We start from the raw sequence: 16,239 nt of genomic DNA, 5'->3' as shown, positions 1-16,239 counted from the left end.
GTGTGTGGCCTCTGCTGGCCGGGCACTGGGTGACTGGACAGGCATGGGGAGCAGGTGTGGGCGGGGCAGGCTGGGCAGCTGTCCCCCTCTCCTGCATCATCTGTCCCTCCCTGAGGAGCTGGCAGCTTTAGGGATGGTGCAGAGGCAACGGCAATGACCGCAGAGGACCGTGTGGACACCGCCTTGACCTCATGGCTGCCCTTTGTGGCCAGTGCTTACTCTTGTTACAGGTGGGAACAGAGGTTTGCAGAGGGGGTCAGTCCCCATGTGGTGAGGGCAGCACGGTGTGACGTCTTTCGGGAGGAGCTTGTAGCGGCCGGTGTGACCAGGGCGGAGGGAGGGAGCGGGGTCTGGCTGAGGGTAGCAGGCACAGGGGTCTAAGAAGCCCCTCCAAGGAGGTGACCCTCGGCCATGTGTGGCCAGGCCGTGGGTAAGGGTCCTTCAGGTATGGCGTGGGGGATGGGTCCCCCAGCTGGGAGGCGCGGTGGGGCTGGGGTGGCGAGCAGGCTGGCGAGGGGGCAGCCAGTGGGGGTCTTCTGGCGGATCAGGGATGCCGTGGACATACACCCCCTAGGCAACCCCCTTTCCTAGACACCGATCAGGAGGCAAGATGTAGGTGCTGCTAGGTGGACCAGGCTGTGATGGGCAGCCAGGGTCCAGCCTGACCAGGTGTGGACGGGGAAACTGAGGCTTCCAGGAGACTGGGCTGTCTAAGGCAGAGCCTGGAGTAGGACCCTGTCCCCACCCCCGTGTCCCCTTCCACCCTCTGCCACCCCCACACAATGCCCCCCTGGGAGGCACAACCCGGGCCCCTTTATAGACCCCTGCCCGCCTCTGGCTGCCCGTCCAGGCCAAGTGCCCTGAGCTGCGCCTCCCTGGACACTGGCCCTGCCGCCTGGCTGACCTGTGCCTGCACCACTGCTGGCCCGTGGCTTGGACCAGCCCCCCGCCGCCGGCCTGCTCCCCGATGGACACCCTGCACGTCAGCTCAACCGGGCAGGGTCTCCGCTCCAGGTCATCCCTGACTAGCAAGGCTGGAAAAGCATGAGGGGCACAGCCTTGGGCACCGCCCCACAACCACCCCCTGCCAGCCTCCCCCACGGGGAGGCTTGTGCCCCCTCCATGCCCAGCCCAGCCCCCTTCCTGGCCAGCCCCACAAAGGGTTCCGAATCCTGGGCAGCGAGCGGAGCAGGGTGGCCGGCCCAGATGAGGCGGGGTCTCAGTTGGCACAGCCCGCACGGAGGGGCTGCCGCAGCGGCTCCTTGTGACATTTATTTTACAAACATTCCCCTTTCCTTTTGCTTCAAAAGCTGCCGCTTTGCTTAAAAACTATCTGTTACCCGAGCACTCAGATAAACCTTAGCAGGTAAAATTATATCTGAGATACGGCCCGAGGGTCTGTTTAAGAATCCTGGGCAAATTATCAGCTGCATTTATCTTAATTACTTTGGGGAAAAGTGGAGGCTGGTGTTGGATGGGACCGGGAAGCGGGGGTGCGTTCCACCTTATCGGGGTGCATATTTGAGATCCTTTAACAGGAGGCAGATAAGAGGAGCATGTGGGGAGAAAACGATGTCTTCACAATTGACAGGGAGGCGGCCGCGGGGCTGCCGGGGGTTCGTGCTGAAAGGCGGGACCCATTGCCCATGGAAGCTGTGAATGCCTCCATCCCTCCTGTTCCCCTGAGACCCATATTCGGGGGGTGTGGAAAGGATCCCGACTTAGTTCTTGGCCGATTCCTCCTAGAACAAGTCCCACAGCCTGCTGACACCACATGGCCACACTCTGGACATGACGCAGACTAGGGCCTTAACTCTGACGGTGCTGGGAGCCCTGGAAGTCCAAGCAGGGCCTGGAAGGAGGATGGAGCAGGGGGTGCAGAACGGTTTGGGGCAGGGTGGATGTGGGAAGAGATGAGGGCTATCTGTCCACGCCTGGCTCTGCCCGAGAAGCCGCCCCCTGGCCTCAGCTGCCGGACCGCAGTGCCTCATCTGGCGCATCCCAAGGGCCCGTGTGGATCCGGACGCGCTTGCTGGCACAGCTGACTGCCCGGCTTCAGGAGAGCCGCCGAAAATCAAAGTTTCCAGGACTGGCCACCACTCCCGAGAAGGGTCACCCCTGACGCCCGTGCTGACTGGTGCTCTTTGGACACCAGCAGTTCTCCAAGGACCTTGGTGCCCAAACTGCAGGATGGGAGGGACCATACTGGCGCACAGGCTGAGCAGGAAAGGGCCAGAGACTCGAGAGGAAGACAGGCGCATGGTCTGCAGAGGTCAGGACACCGGGACCGGGGAAGGAGCCCTCAGCACTGCCCAGGGCCACGGGGGATCTCGTGCCGTCATCCCTGAGCACCTGCTTCAGTGCCCACCTGTCAAGAGTGCTACACAGGCTGCCTGGACCCTCCTGCCCCTCTGCCCTCTGCTATCATCTGCCGCCACCCTCCCTGGTACCTACTCGCCCCTGCCACCCTCTGTGTTGCCGCATGCCAGGCTGCTTAGACCCCTGCATGGGCCAGGCCCTTGGGGGTGTCCCTCCTTCCCTCCTTCTGGTCCAGCTCCAAGGCCACCTGTGCCAGGAATCCTCTGCCCCGAGGCCCATCTGTCAATCTCTCAGGGAACATGATTTCCCCCTGCCGTCTGCCTCTGCCACACCACACGTCTCCGCAAGCAGGCTGCCTGATGGATGCCCAGGCCATGGTGCTCAGGCCCCACTGTCTGCCCCTCTGCAATGCCCCTAGGGGCCAGCCCGGTGGCAGAGAAGCCGGGTCTGCCCAGTCCACCAGCTGACCTCGCCAGGCACCTCCGGGAGCGCTGTGGTCACTGTTAGCGGGCGCACCCCCATCCACCTAAGCACAATGTCACGGAACAGGATGAAACATGCATTGCGGACCCTGGAGCCCAGCCCTCACCTGGGGCTCCGGGTCTGGGGGGCCACCAGGGGGTGTGCAGCATACAGCTGCATATGCGTGGGCCCACGGGCACCCACAGGCAGGTGAGTCCACAGACATGGGGACACACCCTCACACACAGATTTGCACACACGCATGCATATATGCACACATGCACACGCTCACACCACACGCATGCCCCTACACTCCTCCCAGGGTCGTGCAGGGCTGCCTGCCCTCTGCTTCTGGCCCTCATTTGTAGACGGGCCCTTGGGGATGTTCTCTGTGCAGCAGCCAGCAGGTGGGGAGTTGCTGGGGGGAGGAAGGGGTGGAGGTGCACAGACAGCACCCTTGGGCTCCCCATCTCTCCAAGTAGTGCTTGGGTCCAGGAACGTTTGTTGGTGAGGATGGTGTTTTAGGAGCAGGTCTTACACCCTAGAATTTAACAGTGTACCAAGCTCTGCCCAGGGAACTCTGGCCACGCCTTGCCTGGCCTTGCTGTGTCCGCCCCCCACTGAGAAGACTGCTGGGGTCCTGTCTGCAGGAGCATACTGGGGCTCAGCGGCCCTGGGAAACTCCCACCCGAGTTCCAGGCAAATGGAGCGAGTGCCGACCATCCCAGAGCCGAGAGGCAGCTCGTCCAGGCCAGGCTGGTCAGGGCAGGGAGGGCGGCAGGGCTACAAGCACGAGAGACAGTGGCCGGGGCTCCATGAGGCCACCTTGAAAGCCATGCTGAACAGGGCAGGACCTGGGGGCAGCTTGGCCCCAGAACTCCAGCACAAGGACCCCTGGGAGCACCTTGTGCAATGGCAGCTCAGAGAGAGGGGGAGCTTGCCCACGGCCACATAGCAGCAGAGACTGGGAGGGCGGCAGCCCAGGGACACTTGAATCAGCCAATAACAGAATCTGGGGGGGCCAGAGGAGGCCCAGCTCCTGGCCTCCTGGAGAAGGGAAGGGTGACATCGCTCCAAATGTGTAGTGGTTCTGAAAAAGCCCCCGCAGACCCCAGGCCTGCCCTTGTCTGGGAGCTCCAGCTACACAGGGACCCTCCCATCCCCCAGAAAGGTAAGGGTGCAAGAGAAGGAGGCACTCCGAGGGACCCAGAGGGTGGGGTGGCTCGGGCCCCAGGGTGGACCTGGCCCCCAGCATGGCTGCAGACTCGGGCCTCTCGGGCTCTGTCCAGAGTGGTCATCCTCTCTCAGAGACTTGAACCCCTGTCGTCTGACACCACTGTCCCCCACCCGAGGTCCCCAGCCTCAGTGGGCCCTGGAGCCCGGGCTCGCGGCCATGCCGGGACACCCTGGAGGCTGAAGGGTGTTCAAGGCTCTGGGCAGTTTTGATTTTGTCGGAAAGGTTGTCTCCATCCTTGCCTCCAATCGACCCTCCAGTCATCCATATGCGACTCTTGGTTATAAACATTGCCAGTCCTCTGTCAACCCTGTGACACGGAGTCCGCGGGCACTGTCGTCACAGTGTCGGTGCCTGGAGGGGCTCTGTCCACACCCTCTCCTCTCCATGGGCCTCACGTGAGAGACGGGCTTTCAGAACCCTTGGTCCAGGGTAGGCCAAGGACCAGCGCCCAGAGGCCGAGTCTCGGTCTGAAGCCTGGGCTGGGGCCAGAGTGTGCCTGGGAAGCTTGGACACCCTGTGACCCTGACATGTGACAGAGAGCTGGGACCAGGCTGCAGAGGGGGGCTGGGACCCCGGAATGCATCGGGCCTGTTTTGCATGTTCAATGGGCCTCCCTGGGCTGGGCTTGCTCCTGGCTCTTCAAGGCCTCAGGACAGGGGCCCCCGGGCCGTCATCTCACCTGCCAGCCAGCCTGGGGTGGAGTATGCTGCTAAGTCACTTCAGTCGTGTCCGACTCTGTGCGACCCCATAGACGGCAGCCCACCAGGCTTCCCAGTCCCTGGGATTCTCCAGGCAAGAACACTGGAGTGGGTTGCCATTTCCTTCTCCAATGCATGAAAGTGAAAAGTGAAAGTGAAGTCGCTCAGTTGTGTCCGACTCTATCGACCCCATGGACTGCAGCCTACCAGGCTCCTCCATCCATGGGATTTTCCAGGCAAGAGTACTGGAGTGGGGTGCCATTGCCTTCTCCGGGGGTGGAGTATACATCAGACCTATTTTACAGGAGAGGAAGCTGAGGCTGAGGGAGGTAAATGAACTGGGACACAACCTTGGAATTCCTCCCTGTGCCTGAGACCCCCAAACAGAGCTTGGAAGCCTTCTGGTTTTTGGAAGCAACCATGTCGCCCCACGTGGGGCCTCCCCGTGAGAAGCAGGGGCCTGTGTAGAGGTCACTGTGCTTGGTGGGGATGCAGGGATGGCGGGCTTTAATGAGCTGTCTCCTGAGCGACAAGATTAATGAGCTTCCATGGCTGCGTTAATTACTGTCCTGTCAAGTTCAGAATCCTATCAGCCTCCTTTCTCAATTAAAAGTGATTATGATTTCATTCCTCAGAACCAGAGGGTTAGTGAAGCCCACTGGGCAGCAGCCAGGTGGGGGGCCCTGGACACTCGGGGATCTGCTGCATCGGAAGTTGTGGGGGGCTGTGTCAGGTGGGGAGCCCGGGCAATTGGTCCAATGGGATGCCTGATGCCCACTGGGCTCATGGCTCCACCCATGGTAAGCAGGTAGGCACTCAACCCAATTTACAGATGAGGAAACCGAGACTTGGTGTGTAGGGGCCCGGGCTCCTCCGTGCTAGGGGGGTGGGTGCTTCGCTCTGGCCACTCTCCTGTCGCCTTGTCATCTGCGGACAAGCTGGGTTGTGTCCTGAGAGGACCCGGGGGGCTGGAGTCCCACTGCGGGTCCCAGCTGCTCCAGGGTCTTCCTCGGTGGCGAGGGACGTCTGCCATCATCCTGGTGTCTAGACGGGACCAGCCATGGCCACACAGCAGGCGGTGGTCCAGGAAAGGACTGTCCCCTCGCGTTCCTGCGAGCCTGTCCTCTGACAGTGCGGCCTCAGCCGTCTCTGGGCAGTTGGGCTTCAAGCGCTCCAGACCTGGCTCACCAAGCCCCTCTGAGAAGCCTCCCCCGGGTGCCCTCGCTGTGGTGGGTGATCGGAGCTCAGGAGGGACTGATCGGGGTGGCTGTGGGCCTCTGGCTGCAGTGGCTTGGCTCCACAGAGCCCCTGGTCCCAGGGGCGGGAGGCTGCCCTCCCCAAGGGTGTCCACTGGGCTTGGCTGTTCCAGAGGGTGGAGGGCAGGAGGGAGATGTGGCCCTGCAGGCCCCCGGCCTCCGCCTGCAGCCTTGCGGCCCTCTGTCCGGCTCCCTCACAGGCCCTGACCCGCCTGAGGACCTCATCACTGCCACCGCCTGTCGGTCTCCCAGGAGCTGCCGCCTGGCCACTCACTCCCCACCCAGCATCACACCCACGCTCTGGGGGCTCCGGGCTCCTCCAGCGGGAGGCAGGGGAGGAACACACACTTCCTTCTCACTATCCCTGCTAGGCCGGCCACCGTCGGCCACATCTGTTCCAGGCTCCTGAGGTCCACTCCGCAGGTGCCCATGTGTGGGGAGCACTCAGCGTGTTGGGGTGAAGTGTGGGCACTGGAGAGCCACGGAACATCAGACCCCAAGGCTTCTGGGGGGGATGCATGCCAGCGGGGAGACCAGGCAGGGAGCCCCTTCCTTCCTCCTGGGGACCCTTGGGATTTACGGTCAAGGGGCTCGAGGTGTGACAAGTGCAGGGAACCAGAGGCCCCAGTGTCTGAGGCTGAGGGGCCTGGAAGCTCCTTCTCAGCCTCAGCCTGCTTCCCCGTCCATGCCTTGTGCTGCCCTGCCCGAGTTCAGGGTCCCTGCCTCGCCAAGGCCCCTCTGCACCCTCCCTGCCAGCCCTCCCCTGATGGCACCTGTCACCTCCCCTCCTAGAACATGGTGGGGTGGGGCAGGGGGCAGGACTGGGGTCCCTCCTCAGCCCATTTGTCCCCAGAGCACAGCCAGGGCCGGCTGCAGGGGGCACCACTGTCCACAGAAGGGAAGGCTGAGGCCACAGAGCCAGAGGCAGCGCTGGCTGGAGCCGCACCAGCACCAAGCCACCCGCCCCTGCCTGGGCACGACACGCCGTGGCAATCTCGCCCGGGGCCAGGCAGGGAGGCCGCGTCTCGCACCCACCAGCTCTGCACAGAAGGGGCAGCTGAGACCCCGAGGTGGGCATGCAGCCAGGGGTCAAGGAGCGGGGGCCGCAGGCCGACAGGACAGGCACTCACTCACACGACTTGGTACTGAAACACAAGGGCTGCCGGCCGGCCCCCACGGGCAGCGACGGCCCTTCCCGGAAGGCGCGGGCCCAGCCTCTCATTTACGGCTGCTCCCTCACTCAGCACCCGCTGTCCTGTCCGAACCCCCCTGAGGGTGGAGAAAGGGAAGGGAGGCTTCAGACCTCTGGGTCTGTCCCCTGCTCCTGCCTCGCCCCTCCCCAGGTCGGGCAGCCCCTGGGCTCACCTGGCCGTGTGCGATTCAGCACAGTCCCATCCTCTTGGACACACCATGGATTTGGCTGTTTCTCCCCTTGGACCGAGCTTTTCCTTAGTATAAACGTTTCCGTGTCTTGGTGCCAAGCACCCTGCCCGCATCAGCACATGTTTCTTCACGGAGGGGAAGAAGCCAGACCACCGGCACCCACCCTCCTCCCCGCGGACGGGTCCACGGCTGCAGGAGCGCCTGGCACCCGCCCTGCCTGCCCCGCCCGCCGGGCAGCTGCTCAGCCAGGAAATCCAGCACAGAGGCAGCCCTCTGATTTTTCAGGAAAAGCCAGAAATCCAGGTTTTAAAGTGAAATCTCCCCATTTTAAAACTTTGGCAGCAAAGTCACCTAAGACAAAATAAGTACTGTGGGCTGAAGCGGCTGGGGCAACTGGGGCTGTGGTTGGTCTCCCGTGACCTTCCTGTGGGCGGAGGCCCCCCAGGCTGTGCCCTCGGTGGGGGGATGGGTTCGGTCACCGGCTCCCTCACTCATTCATCTGTGCCCAGGCTCCCCGCCAGGCGCCAGGACAGGACTGTGGACAGAAAGGACGGACACTGTGCCCCACCCCGCACCCCACTAGGGGGCTGGGTTTAGGGTGCTTAGGATGTGAACTCAGGTCTCCTGGCGCCACGTCTGGTGAAGGCCTGCGGTGCCCTGGAAAGCTCTAGGATTGCTGGAACCCCTGATGGAGGGGGAAACCCCTGCACTGGCAAAGTGGGGGTCAGAGAGGTTATGCCCTGTGCCGCAGGTCACACAGCAGGCTGCAGAGCAGGCCAGCTGGGGAGGCTCTGCAGACCGAGTGCAAGCTGAGCACTGTGGCCTGAGGGACGGTGGGGGTGTGCCAGGCCCACGCCCGGGCATCTTCCTGGCCTGAGGCTGGCCTGGGTTCCAGGAGGGACAGAAGTGTTCAGGCTCCCCTCCCGGGTGGGAGGCGCCAGTGGCTGCCTGTCACCTGACCGCCCACAACAAGCACCCAGGCCTAGTCCTTTCCAGACCCACTGCTGGCGGCTGCCTGGTAAGGGTGGGGTTCCTCACCGGGGAGGGCAGGGCTGGCTGGTGGAGGGGCCTGCTCGGTCTCCAGGACACTGGAGGGGGCTGGTCTGAAGTCCTGGAAGACACGGTGGTCCCATCCAGCTGTGTGACAAGAAGGGGACCTTCCTCCTCACTCTGCAGATGGGCCCGGAGGGGCTGGGACACTTGCCCGTGAACACACAGCCGACAGGCCGCAGGCTGGGAGACCTGGGCTGGTCTCTGTTCGGCTGCATCCCTGGTGCCCCTCCCTCGCTGGACCAGGCAACCATCTCCTGTCTGCAACACTATGTCCCCAGCTTCCCTGGGGCCTCTTGCACTTCCCTCTCCCCAGAGCCGCCAGGGGGTCTTTCCAAACAGATGGGGCCACATTCCCCTCTGCAAATGCCCCACAGCTTCACTTGTGTTGGGATTAAGTCCCATCCTGGCCATGAGCCCCTGGACCGTCGGGGTCCTGCCTCCTGGGCCTTCTAGAATGCCTTGGGGCCTTTCCCTCCAGAGTTCCTGTTCTGGAAATGTGCCTCAGCGACCTCCCCACTGTGGCTGCCTGGGATCTGGACCCCTCCTTGCAGAGTCCGAATGGGTGTGATTCTCCTTCAGGTCTGTGTCCCCTTGCTTTGTCCAGGCAGTGTGAGTGGCGGGAGGTGGGTAGGCTGGACTGTGTCCCCTCAAAGACGTCACTAGGTCCTGACCACCCTCCTCTGCCCCGGGGAACCTGGGAATGCGGTCTTATTGGGAACAGAGTGTCTGTAGGGGTGGTCAAGATGGGTCATCCTAGGTGAGGGTGGCCCTGTCCTTAGAAGAGACAGAAAAGGAGAGACAGACCTGGAGGAGAGGCCCCATGTAGGTGGGGGCAGACTGGCCACTGCGGTCACCTCCCTGTACCCGTCGCCACCTCCCCAGTCCATTCTCCCCACAGCCTCCAGGGCAGGGGCCCTACCCAGAGCCCTCGCTCACCCAACCCGGGGCTTCACCTCGGCCTCCTCTGGCTGGAGCCCTGCTCCCCAGACAGCCACAGACGGCTCTTCTCTGCCCACACATGCTGGCTGTCCAGCGGCAGCTCTGACCACTGGGTCCACCTTGAGCCCAGTCCCTGCACTTTCTGTTAATATCTCCTGGCCCTGCTTTATCCAGCTTTGTTTTAAATGTCATCATGAAGTGGACACACGTATAAAAGTGTGCATTTACATACATTCATAAAGCATGTATGTTTTTATAGCATGTGTGCGCATGTACACGTGTGCGTAAGGCACGCACATGGGGCATGTGACAGGGAACATCGCCGCCCTGAGGGCCCCTGTGCCCCACTGCCCTGCAGCGGCTCCCCACGCGGACGGGCCGCCAGCCTCCGTCACAGACGCTGGTTTGGCCCTGGTGACATCAGGCTCCACAGTCACGTGTCCCACCTCTGTCCTCCACCCACTTCCTGCGGCGCCCCCTGGGGCCCCGACATTGCACCTGCAGAGCTGGGGAAACTAAGCCAGGTCAGGGACGCCTGAGCCCAGGGTCCCCCAGGGGACCTCCATGGACTGCACTCTGGGGGTCTCTGGAGTCACGACCCCTGCTGGCAGCCTGGAAGACACAGCCCCCATGCCCCTGCCTCCCTGCAGAGGGGCCCGAAGTGGATGGCTGGCCAGGGAGGGGCCTCGGCCCTAAGGGGTGCAGCCCGAATAACGCGGATATTCATCCCAGGCAAGTCCTGGCTCTGTTGGCCTCCGAGGGTGGCGCTGGCTGAGACCCGCAGAACGCCCCTCCCTCCCCAGCCCTCGGGCTGTTTTTCTTTCATCAGCTGGAGAAAAGGAGGGAAGAAAGGAAGACAGCGGAATATTTTGCAGGGACTGAAAAGGCATTGTGACCATGTGTTTCTTTGATGGCCGTGGGGAGCCCGGCCCCAGAGTCCTCTCCCTCTGGCCTTCGAGGTGGAGGTGGAGGGGGCTGCCTTTGAGCCAGTGAGGGTCTGCAGCAGTTGGAGGGGGGCAAGGCCCGTCCAGGCAGGAAGCCTGTGTGAGCCAAGCACTGGGGACTGGAAGGGGGCCTGACACACACAAACACACACACACACGCACACACATAGGGGAGAGAGAGAGAAGATGCTGGAGGCAGTGCTGTGTATACAGCTGGTGCTCACGAGTATGTGCAGGAATGACTCTGGGTGCCGACCCTGACTGCTGGTTAGGGCTGTCCCCTCACACTGGTCGGATAGCAGCAGCCCCTCCCTCTCTTCCTCCATCTTTGATTCCCCTCCCGCCAATTTGTTTCTTTAAAACTTGTAATTCTGCCCCAGCAAGGACTAAAAGGGGCACAGGAAAAACGGTGCCTACACCACAGGTTGTCAGGACAGAAGCCAAAATCTGCTGGGAGGGCCAAATTAAGCTCTGAGCTTCCTAGGCGCCAAGCTACAAAGGGAGCAAGATGCAGGGAACTTGTCTCTCTCATTGTCTTGGGTGGGGGGTGGCGTGGGTGCAGAGCACGCGTGGTTACTGTCTTCCTGCAACCCTGCTGACCAGTCCCCACCTCCCAGCAATGTGCTGAGACGAAAGGAGATGCAGGTGTCTCGTGCCTGGTGCACAGTGTTTGCTCGGTGGCTGTGAACTTCTTCCCCTGTGTTACAGGTGAGGATGCTGAGGCTCAGAAGCTACTAATACCTTTCGAGATCATGGCACAGCCAGTGAGAGCAGGAGGCTGGTGCTGGCATTGGCGGCCAGGACCTGTCCTCCTCGCTCCCTTCTTAGGGAGGGGAAGCCCCAGTCCAGGCGCTGCCTGTGTCTGGCTGTGCCCAGCCGAGGCCTCCGAGCTGCTGTGAGCCTGGAGGGGCAAATCATCCAGGCCAGTTCCTCCCCAGAGCATGAGGGGCAGCTCTGGGGCTGTGGGCACAGGGCCCGGTCACATGTGGTCCTGCCCTCCCAGTCCACTGGGGGCTTTTCCTCTCACGAAGAGGGACCCCTGGAGACCCAGCTTGTTAGAAGCTCTTGAGTGGGGAGAGCGTAGGGTAGGGAAGGACAGGGCCATGCACACCTTGCTGCAGGAAGGTGATCTTCCTGGGGCTGGCCATGACCTGGGTGACCCTGGCCTGGGGGTGACCCTGACCTGGGATAACCCTGACCTGGAGGTGACCCTGACCTGAGCCAACCTTGACCTGGGGTGACCCTGAACTGGGGTGACCCTGACCTGGGGATGACTCTCACTTGGAGTGACCCTGCCCTGGACTGCTGCTCTGGGGTGAGGGACCTGAGCCTCGGGGGCTAAACGATGCAATTGCCATGGGCTCTGGTCCAGTGGACAGAAGAGGAAAGGGAGACAGTGTGTCTGTCCCATCGCCTGCCCAGCTGGCATGTCCCCATGGTCCCCTCTCTGTCTCCTGGGCAGCAGACGGAGCCCAGTGCATGCACTAAGAAGCCAGACACTGCCCTTGACTTCTGGGCTCCGTAGCCTTCCCTGTGTGGGACCACCCTGGACATTGACCATAGGGGAAGATGGTGTGAGTGGCAGCCTGAGGCACATCGACCCCAGAGAGAGGGGTCCTGGCCCCACTCACGAGCTGGGGGCCCAGGTCAGTCAGCCCCCTCTTGGGAGAGTGGGACCAAGGCATTATGGTGTCATAATGTCAGAGCACATGCACCACCACTTCCTTGCTGTGTGACTTCAGGCAACTGATTTAACCTCTCTGAGCCTCATTCACCCACCTGTAAATGGGTCATCCCTAGCTCACATGGTCTGTGGGGCTACATCAGACACTGTATGCAAACCAGTGAGCTGGTCCTATTCCTCAGGGGCTGTGAGCTATTATTCCATTACCATTATGTTTATATTAATTAATCTCTCCCATTGCCCTGAGCTTGAATGGACAGGCCTGGGTATAAGATACAGAAAGTGTGGATGTTTTAAAGTGATGTTATGAAAGCATCTCTCTGGGCCTCCACTTCCCCACCAGAAAAATGGGTATGACACCACTGGCCCTCCCACCCCTGGGGCTCTGCTTTGGCAGGGGGGTGGTGCCTTGGCTCAGCTGGTTCTTGGAGGCCTGGTGACTCCCTCCACTGGCCCAAGTGTCCAGCAGATGGTGCCTGTTACAAGATTCCTGCCCAGGTAGGCTCTGGGGAGGCAAGAATTAGGGCAGTGTGTGCGTGTGCATCTGAGTGTGCACACGTGGGTGGGGGGCTCTAGTGTGTACGCGCACATGCAGGAGGTGCACTGGCTCATGCACGTGGGAGCTCTGGGCCAGCTGTTTCTGCCTGGGGGCATGGGCCCCTGAGTCTCTGCCACTCGCCCTACCGAGGCTGACTGCCGGCACCTGCTGGGGTCACAGCGGCTGGGGAGCAAAGGCCGGGTGACGTCCCAACAGGCTGGCCTCGGGCATCAGTAGGACTGACTGATAGGTGCAACCACCTCCAAGCCTCTAGGCACAGCCTGCTGATTCTTTTTTTTTTTTTCCCCCTAAAATAACATGTTTATGCTAAGACTGGAAAGGTTATGCAAAGATTGGAAGAAACAGAAAAGCAACCTGGGACTCCAAAGGCCATCGACAGGATCGGTCACTGTGACACAGACCCCCAGGTACTCCTGGGGGGCTGTTGCAGAGATGAAGGCGGAGCAGCAGGGGGCGGGAGTGTGGGGGGATGGTTTGGACATCTCTGGTGGCAGGACACTGCCTCGCAGCCCATTGGAGGCAGGAGGCGTGTGCCAGTGTGTGAACAGATGCACTCGATGGGAGCAGTACCAACCCCGTTCCACCCCAATGGAGCAGCAAGGTGCCCACGGTGTGCGCGCAGTGAGATCTATCTCATAAAAAGCAAACAGAAGCCAGCCTGTGCTCATGGAGAGAATTCTGGACGTCTGCGGTGGGGATTGGAAGGGACTGGGCCTCACCGGCTCACTTTTTAAACATCTGTGTCTGACACGGAGCGGCAATTGCTTTGATGATGAACAGGGTCCAACATGGACCTTCTGAAGAAGCTCACTGCTCCTCTGAGCGCAAGGTGCGGGGCCCCAGCCCCGGCTGTGGGGGATGCGGCTGTGGGGTGCTCTGCAGAGCACCCTCAGGGAGGGGCAGGACTGTTCCTGGAGCCTCAGCTGGTGACTCCGCAGGCACAGAGTTGAGCAGCCTTGCGGCCCCTCCACCACTTCACCCCGACCCCCACACCCCTGCCTTCCTGCCCCAGCCCCGCGTGCAGCTCTCGGCCTTGAGCAGGGGCAGTTTCCTGGCCGGTCCCTCCTCTGGGCAGGCTGGGCTGTCGCGGGGCCTGGCTGGACACTACGGCTGGCTGTGGCAGAGAGTTGGCTTCGGAGCCCCATGGAAAGTTGTCCCTGGCTCCTGCCACCTTCCAGCTTTTCACATCTCAGCTGGTTTTAATTAGCTTCCTTCAAAGTCCCCAACAGTAATTCAGCCACGTTAGCGCTCGCCAGCTGCCAAGACGTGTATGTGTGTGTGTGTGTGAGCATGTGCCTTTTGGGGGAGTGGGTGGAAGGAGAATGCAGGAACCATCTTGATCTGTTGAACTGCAGGGCTTTTCTGCTTTTGGGGCCAAGAGCTGCAGGCTGGAGGGCATGTTGGGTCTGGGCCCTGGAGCAGACCAGCAGGGCTTGACTGGGCAGGAGATAGATGGCCGGGACACGGTGGCCCCACTGGGCAGCTGGGAGGGGCTGGCCTTCACTGCCCAGATACTCTAAACTTTGTCTGCATTTCCTGGGTGCCTACTGGGGCCCCCTGAACCCTCTGCTCTGTTCCTGTTCATGCTACCTGGCTGGGGCCCTGGGCCCACACTCTCTCAGCCTCTCCCGCCCTTGGTACCCCCTCCAGGTCCTGAGGTGCAGATACAAATGCCCAAATGGAAGGGGTGAGAACACAGGCAAGGTGGGTGTTCTGGGGGTGGGCAATAGGGAACGCTGGGGACTGTGGCCAGCAGGGGCTTCTGGCTCCATTCCCCGATCTGACTGTTTTCCTAGTGGCATCGTGGGCCCAGCATGGATGCATATCTTGGGTTTCCACCAGGAACCTGGACAGCCTTGTGGAGTTCTATGATTTTAAAACAGCTGTGGGCAACTAAACACACCAGGTGGACCTGACCCAGGGTTGCCAGTCTGTGGTGCCCATCTTGCTTGTGGCCACACCCCGGGTTCGGGGCTTGACCCTTCTGGCTCTGCCCTATTTCTAGCCCTGGCCCACCCCTGGACCTGTGAATGTTTCTGCTGTGAGATCACCTGCTTCCTGCCTGCCCAGCACCCATCCTCCTGTTCCTGGCAATGGCACCTTGGGTTTCCTCTACCCACCCCCCTGCCCTGAACGTGTGACTTTGGTGGGGCCGACCCTCCACTGTCCTATTAGACTGGATTCTGATGCCACTACTTGAGCACCTAGATCCAGCTATGCCTGAAGCATGCATGCAGTCAGTTAGGTAAACCAACAGTCGTCTTTTTATTTAACCTATTTTGAGTTGAGTTCTGTTCCCCTGTAGCTGTTTATATCCTGACCAATATAAACTCATGGGGGTAGGGTGGGGTAGGGTGAGGGGCTCACAGATGACCCTGCTGGGCGACAGCTTTGTTCTGGGCATCAGCTGCTGGCTCTCGCGAGCGGCCCAAAGCACCCTGTGATCTGCTCGTTACCTCTCTCCTCACTCAGCCACCTGGCCTCGCCTCTCCCCATGGTGCGAACCTCCTTCCCACAGCTCCCTGCTGTCCCCTACCTGCCAACTCAGAAGAAACACCTCATCAAGTGCGCTTGTTCACACACTGGCACACACCTCCTGCCTCCAATGGGCTGCAAGGCAGCATCCTGACACCAGAGGTGTCCAAACCATCCCCCCACACTCCTGGACACCCAAAGCTCTGGGGGCCCAGGCCTCCCTCTGAGACTGTGCAGGGATATGGCGACGGGACAACCACCGACTCGTTCTCATTTAGGTTAAAAAGGCAGACAGCCCTTCACGCCAGAAACTCACTGATGTGCTGATTGAAATGCCCCCATGACGGAGCACCCCCTTGTCTCACCTCGGAAGGACCAACTGCTCTTCTTGACATCTTTGCAGATGAAATGGGGCTGTATCTGGGATTTGCTTCAGAAACTCAACAAGGATAACTCGGAGGGCAGGCAACCAGGTGTCAGTAACCACTGCAGTGGCCAATGGGCTGCTCAGGGTGCCTTTATCACTACCTTTGTTGACGTTTAAAAAGGTCCAACGTAAACACGTGAAAACAGCTATCCTAAAAAACAATAACTGCCAGAAAAATTCCAACTGTTTTCTAAGGACCCCAGGATTGCCAGGGATCTTGGGCTACCTGACAGCACGTGGATGCCGTCTGCTTTGTCGGCTCCAGGAGGAAAGGTTTCTGGAAAGAGGGTCCCTCAGCGGGGGATGGCAGGGAGCAGTCCCTCCTGGCCTCGATGCAGACCAGAGAATGTGCAGTCCAAATTGGGTCCCTCTCAGAGTAAAAGGGTACTAAAAGAAAGAGAGTCCAAGTAGTAAATTTATAATAATAGTAAAGTAGAAAGGGTCAGCTACTGGGGCGCGCCTCACTCTGGGTGAAATATGTGGCTCGAGGGTCCCAACTCCACCCGTTCCCAGGACTGCCCTCCACGGCCAGCTCTGCAGCGCCCTGACCACATCCGCCCTCCCTGCCCGGCATCTGGACCTTGTAAAAGCTGAGTGTCCTGATCTACACGTATCTCTCACATATCTGAACTCTGGTATGTGTGGCTGGGTGCTGGCATTTATGGTCTTATCTTCTTAGGGTAAACTGGCCTTTTTATGGTGCCTTTCTGTTCCCCTTGGGCTGGTCAGATGAGAGAATCAGCAGAAGCTTAACTGGCTGCGTGACTCTGGGCGCCCAACCCCCACTCTGCCCAGATGTCTCC

General features: G+C 60.8%; 1 protein-coding gene and 1 long non-coding RNA gene across 3 annotated transcripts in view; one reads left to right on the top strand and one right to left on the bottom strand.

Annotated features, from left to right (window-relative positions):
* ZNF469 (zinc finger protein 469) overlaps positions 1 to 16,239 on the bottom strand; it is a 250,436-nt gene that overhangs the window by 17,184 nt on the left and 217,013 nt on the right. The window lies entirely within an intron of this gene.
* LOC132342791 (uncharacterized) lies at positions 11,953 to 16,042 on the top strand. The gene is made up of 3 exons (XR_009491284.1): positions 11,953 to 12,473; positions 12,846 to 12,941; positions 15,288 to 16,042. It is a non-coding gene; the product is annotated as an uncharacterized lncRNA (long non-coding RNA).

Source organism: Bos taurus, chromosome 18, assembly GCF_002263795.3.
Source record: "Bos taurus isolate L1 Dominette 01449 registration number 42190680 breed Hereford chromosome 18, ARS-UCD2.0, whole genome shotgun sequence".
Lineage (NCBI taxonomy): Eukaryota > Metazoa > Chordata > Mammalia > Artiodactyla > Bovidae > Bos > Bos taurus.
This window is presented reverse-complemented; position numbering and strand designations above follow the sequence as displayed.